The following is a 6,759-nucleotide window of genomic DNA, read 5'->3' as shown; positions in this document are numbered from 1 at the left end:
TTAAGCTTCTTTGGCTCCTTCATTGATTTTGAAGATCAAGAACACAATGTAAGTTAATTACTTCTCATTAATGTGGTCTACATTAATTCAAAGTAAGTTGAAGGGGAGCTTTGGAGCAACGGTAAAGTTATTTTCGTGTGATCTATAGGTCACGGGTTCGAGCCGTGGAAGTAGCCACTAATGTTTGCATTAGGGTAGGGTGTCCACCTCATACCCCTTGAGTTGCAGCCCTTCCCAAGACCTTGCATGAACGCGGGATGCCTTATGCATCGGATTTCCCTTTTCAATTTAATTTTCGTATTATTTTCTTCTTTAATGAAAAGAAATGAGGTTACATTATTTTTGTTTTTGTTTTTTTGAAAATTATATCTTAAAGTAAAGACAACCTATATATGTTGCACTTAATGTCCATTAGTTTCTTATGTTTTTCTCATGAGACACACTTCTGCCGAGAAAAGGTGTCTATTTGGTCACTAGTATAGTTAAGTTGTCTAAAAAAAACTATGATGCCAATTTTGAGTGTCCATCTACGTATTTCGCCTTAAAAAAAGCTTTGGTAGGTTTCTATGATAAGCAATTTTATAAGACTACACCAATCTAAAATGAGAAGGGGGGATTTGGAGCAATGGTAAAGTTGTCTTCATGTAACTCTATAGATCACGAGTTCGAGCAGTGAAAGCAGCCACTAATGCTTGCATTAGGGTAGGCTGTCTACATCACACCCCTTGGGGTGCGGCCATTTCCTGAATCTTGCGTGAACACGGGATACCTTGTAAACCGAGCTGCCTTTAAAATTAAAAAAATCTAAAATGAGTTGCTAAAGCGTAAAAGTACCTCTATGTGTACACGGAGTAAGCAAGTCCAAATGTCTGATTTATTCAACATTTTTTTATTTGCATGTTATTTTATTCATAAAGCATGTCTGATTTATGTAAATATCTTTGGAACTTCTAATGCACAACTCAGAGTCAACAATCAGTCTCTACTCAGCTATCAAGATGTTGGTAGAAAAGAATTGGGCTTTCAAGAGACTAATATCAGTTATGCTTATTGGTTTTGGTGTTGGATTGGTTTACTATGGGATGCCACTAGGAGTTGGAAATTTACCTTTTAATCTATATTTTAGTGTCACATTTCTTTCTTATCGGCAAACTAACAAGAAAAAAATCACTTTTGGGATTTGCTATATTAAGTGGAATTTGCAGCATAGGTTGTGCAATAGTTAAAGATGATTCTTTAAAAGAATTACAAATGGGGTTTGAATTGGTTTCTTTTTTTAGTGCATGTACATCTTTTAATATACTATTGATTTACACTGTGGAATTATTTCCAACTTGTGTGAGGAATTCAGCAGTGGCAATGGTGAGACAAGCTTTGGTTTTTGGTGGTGCATTTAGTACAATTTTGGTTGCTTTTGGGAGAAAAAAATAGATGGTTTTCTTATGGGGTATTTGGAATTAGTATTGGAATTTGTGGTTTGTTTGTGCTGTGTTTACCAGAAACTGAAGGCAGAACATTGAGTGATACTATGGATGAAGATGAATACAAGGAAAGAGTACTTGTTTGCTAATGATTATTGTAGCGGTACTTTTTCATTCTTAACTAGAGGTTTCGGGTTCGAACCATAGGTATGGAGTCGCCTTTGTTACGGAGAAGTTTACCCCCCAATGTGGAACTTTTTGATGCGAATCCGAAGTTGATCAGGCCCCAATGCGAGTACCGACACCAGGTGGAAAATGGAAAAAAGTTATTATAGTAGATAGTTGTCAATAAAAGATTATACCATCTCAGAAAATGACACTATTGTTTTTTCTATTTATAGAGTTTTGCTGGTTTTGGAAGGTGGACTACAATTGTAATGTAAAGATATCAAGCAAGACACTTTTATTTCTATATTCATGACAAATTATTAATCCTTTTGTACTCCCTCCGGTGCATTTTAAGTGATTTTTGCCTTTTTTGTGGTCTACAATATTTGATTTTTTCAGATATCAAGAAGGAATTAACTTCTTCTTTCCAAAGTTGCCCTTGGAGTAAAGAGCCTAAGATTAGTTTGTTATATTTTCAATGAGCAAATTAAGGTTAATATGGTTAATTTTATTGTTAATTAATGAAATAATGCATAAAATTCTCCCCAACCTATGACCATATTACCAACTACATACCTTTTCTTTTCGGGGGTCCTATTACCCCCCTCTCCCCCGAACTTATTTTTACCAGAATTTATTTAACATTATATGCTCAATTATATCCGACCATGATTACACCTCTTCCAATTGCGTGAGGACTAAATTTAAAAGGCCTGTCTGCTATACAATTGCCATGTGTTATGCCAAATAAGCCATAAAAAAGGTCACAAAAGTTAAACTCAGCTATTTTATTTGAACCCATTATCTTATCACTCTTTTTAAATTTAAAGGGACTATCTGCCATTGTTGAAGAAATTTCTCTGGTGCAGCTGAAATTAAAGAGGTGAGTTTCAATCTATAGATTATAAATTACTAATCTTTAGTCAATTCGATTTCATAACCTTTATTTTAGGGTTTGAAATTTCTTCCCCAGTTTTTATATTTTAGGAATTAGGATTATGAAATGGCAAATACCAACTTGAATAGACTTTGTGTGGACGATGAAGACCCAATGCTTAATGTTGAAGTGCGATGCAAACATGGAATTTTGTTGCAAATCCAAACTTCTTGGTCGAAGCGTGAAGATTTTGGTCTTTTCCCTACTATGGTATATGTGTTCATTTCTAACCCATCTATTGTGGTTGATTAACTTTGTGTATTGTCATTAAATTGATTCCAATTTATGAAATTTTCATGCCAACAGTTGCAAATATTTTCAATGAAGTTCACGAAAGATCGAAGTTTATTCTTCCAAGATTGTTAGACAAAATTAAAGAGATGGAAGAAGATTTGGTGCATTATGACATCCTCAAGATGCAGTTGGTTGAGCTTGAAAGTCTGAAAAATGTCAACATTAATTTGGCTGTAGCTAACAATGAAAATGTTACGACCCAAAATTCCACCACAGACGTCGTGATGGTACCTAGTCTCTAAGACTAGGTAAGCCCATTTCAATTACATTTTGAAGCCATTTCTTTGAATTAAATAAGCAATCAAAACTAACAGCGGAACAAATATGAATATACAACCTTCCAAGACTGGTAGTACTGAGTCACGAACTCTAATTGAATACATGGAATGATCACGAGGACCGAATATACAATATTGTTTGATTAAAAATTAACAGTACAATGAAATGAAAAAGACTCCAAGGAACTGCGACGAACAAGCAGCTCTACCTTGAATCCTTACAATCCCACTTTAACTCTGCTCAAGTCTGATATCTCCAATACCTGACTCTACACAAAAAATATGCAGAAGTGTAGTATGAGTACACCATGGTCGGTACCCAGTAAGTATCAAGACTAACCTCAGTGGAGTAGAGATGAGGTACAGTCAAGACACTCACTAGTCTAATAGCTTGTGCAATATAATATACAAAATAATAAAAAACAGATAACAATAAGGGCAAGATAAAACAACTAGTGATGTGCACAGTAAGACAACAAGAACACCATAAATATGCTCAACAATTAATAAATACAATTACACCCAATTAAATCAATTCCTTCAAATAAATGTCTTTCACATATAATTCTTCCAAATAACTCTTTTTCAAATATAATTTTCTCAAATAATTATCTTCCAATTATAATTCTTTCAATAAATCCGTTCAAATATAATTTCCTCAAATAATATCTTTCAAATACAATTCTTTCATATAATACTTTCTAAGCAAAAATCCTTCCAAATAAATATTTTGAATATAATTCTTTCAATTAAGAAGTCGCCGTGTGACACCTCGTTTCATAATCTTAAAAATACGGGTCTCAGCTCATTTTTATATATTTCCATGGCACTCCGTGCCCATAATTAAATTATCATATTTTTCCGGCACCTCGTACCCTCATTTCATATCACAACTACACGGACAATTCACGTGCCAAATATCATTATCATTTACTTACAGCACCTCGTACCCACATTTCATATCACAACTGCACGGATAATTCACGTGCCAATATCCTCATTATTTACTCACGGCACTTCGTGCCCACACTTTATTTTATAATCCTCCTAGAAATAGCCACAGATTCTCAATTTCAACATAAATCAGATTGTTATCAACTTACCAACAACAAGACAAATTGCACAAGGTATAAAAATAAACATAACAAAATTACAATATCACATGAAAATCACTAACACCACAACTCCACATCATCACATATCGTCCCTGACAATAGCCACCCTTATCTCTCTTATAGCTGCCCTTATCACTCCTATAAAAGCCACCCTTATCCCTACGCCCTGACAATATCAATAGCCACCCTTATCACTCCTATTGCCACCCTTATCACTCCTATAGCCACCATTATCGCTCCGCCTGGATAATATTTCAACAAATATAATAACAGTGAAATGCCACCCTTATACCCACATAATATCAATAGTGAAATACCACCCTTATCTCCTCAAAATAATAACTAACACAACACAATAATTTACACGGAAAATTATTACGGCAACATACAAAATCAATTCATAACACAATTTGCCCAATGGCCACAACCAAAATTCCAAAGATACAATCAAGTCAATTAATTTTATAACAAATAGTCGAAGGCTCCACACAATGTGTATAACACCCCAAAATAATCAACAGAGATAAAAATTACTCAGCATAAAGCAAAGCCTTCATTAACCCAAATTTAGATAATTATATTAACACTTCTTTTTAAAATTGCTTAATTAATTATTTGCATAGGGAAAATTCATTTTGGAATTAAATTTCAAGAAATATCAAACCAACAATACTCACGAAATTATATAATTTTTCAAGTAACAATCACACCAATTGTCATATAAACACAAATTCAACAAAAAGGATTTAGGCATGGCAAATAGATGATTTAACAAACACTAAAAATTATCCAAATTACTACACAATTTGTCCAAGACTTTAACTCAATGAATTTTGCACATATAAGCCCGAGTACGTACTCGTCACCTCGCGTACACGACTTTTCATATTTCACAAATGGCACATAAGACTCGATGCCTAAGGGGTAATTCCCCCACTCGAGGTTAAGAAAGGCACTTACCTTTTTGAAATTATGTCGATATTCTAAAATCGCCTTCTTGCTTGAATTGACCTCCGGACAGCTCAAAACTATCCAAATTAATTGCATAACTTCATTAAAATTCATCGTAAACAATTCCGGATAATAATACGTTGACTTAAAAATTTATTCCAAAAAGTCAACAAAAGTCAAAGCGGGTCCCGCCCCTCGGAACCTGACATTATTTTCATGAAATCCGAACACTCATTCCGATACGAGTTCAACCATACTAATTTTATCAAATTTCAATAACAACTCGACCTCTAAATCTTAAATTTTCGTTTTTGGAAGATTTTACAAAAATCTTGATTTTCCTCCATTAAAATCTGAATTAAATGATGGATTTAAAGGCATAATTATGGAAATTATTCAAAACTGGATAAGAATCACTTACCTCAAACACCCACGCAAGAATCTCTCCAAAAATCGCCTTCTACCGAGCTCCTAATTTGATTGTTTTGTGTTATGAACTCAAACCCCCGTTTTTGGGACTTTTAATTCTGCCCGGGCATTTTTCTTCGTCGCGAATGCGATGCCTATCTGGCCCTTAACTTTGCGAACGCGTAACACCTTCGCGAACGCAAAGACCAAATGCGCGGGGTCCCAGCTGCCTCTTCTTCCTCTTCGCGAACGCGAGCTCCAACACGCGAACGCGATTCCCATCTTTCTACACCTTTGCGAACGCGGAACCTACATCGCAAATACGAAGGCCAAATTCCAGCAACACTCAAACTTCCTCTACGTGAACGCGAGAGGACCTACGCGAATGCGAGAGGACCAACACCAGCAAGAGGACCAACACCAGCAAAATCTGATGCTTCAGCTATAACACCAAGCCCGATTCTAGTCTGTTAACAATCCGGAATACACCCGAGGCCCCCGAAAACTCAACCAAATACACCAACAAGTCCTAAATTATCATACAAACTTATTTGAATTCTCAAATCATATAAAAACAATATCAAAATGATGAATCACGCCTCAAATCAAAATTTATGAACTTTGAACTTTCAAATTCTATATCTTGTGCCGAAACACATCAAATCAATCCGTAATAAATTTAAACTTTGCACACAAGTCATAACTAATATAATGAAGGTATTCAAATTTTCAGAATCGGATTTTGACCATGTTATCAAAAAGTCAACCCCCCGGTCAAACTTCTCAAAAATTCATCTTTCGCCATTTTAGGCCAAATTTCCTTTATAGACCTCCAAATAATTTTTCGGACACGCTCCTAAGTCCAAAATCACCATACGGAGCTATTGACATCATTCAAAATTCCATCCCGGAGTCGTTAGCTCAAAAGTCAACTCTCGGATCAACTCTTTCCATTTAAGCTTCTAAATAAGGATTGTTCTTTTAATTTAATTCTGAATTTTCAGTAAATCAAATTCAACCTCACCCGCGGGTCATAATATATATTGCTAAGCTACTCGAGACCTTAAATCATTGAACGAGCGTTAATTCTTAAAATGACAAATCGGGTCGTTACAGAAAAAGCGAAGGGGGCAAAGGAGAAAAAGAAAAGGGTCTGGATTTGGTTTAATAGGAAGTTCATTTTGTGT

The 6,759-nt window shown here is 35.1% G+C and overlaps 1 pseudogene; it reads left to right on the top strand.

Annotated features, from left to right (window-relative positions):
- The first annotated feature begins 858 nt into the window (after window positions 1-858).
- Window positions 859-1,576, top strand: LOC104101833 (organic cation/carnitine transporter 3-like; annotated as a pseudogene).
- Window positions 1,577-6,759: the final 5,183 nt, after the last annotated feature.

The sequence above is a fragment of the Nicotiana tomentosiformis genome, chromosome 5 (genome assembly GCF_000390325.3).
Source record: "Nicotiana tomentosiformis chromosome 5, ASM39032v3, whole genome shotgun sequence".
NCBI classification, from domain to species: domain Eukaryota; kingdom Viridiplantae; phylum Streptophyta; class Magnoliopsida; order Solanales; family Solanaceae; genus Nicotiana; species Nicotiana tomentosiformis.
Note: the sequence above shows the minus strand (reverse complement) of the source record. Positions and strands in the feature narration are given on the sequence as shown.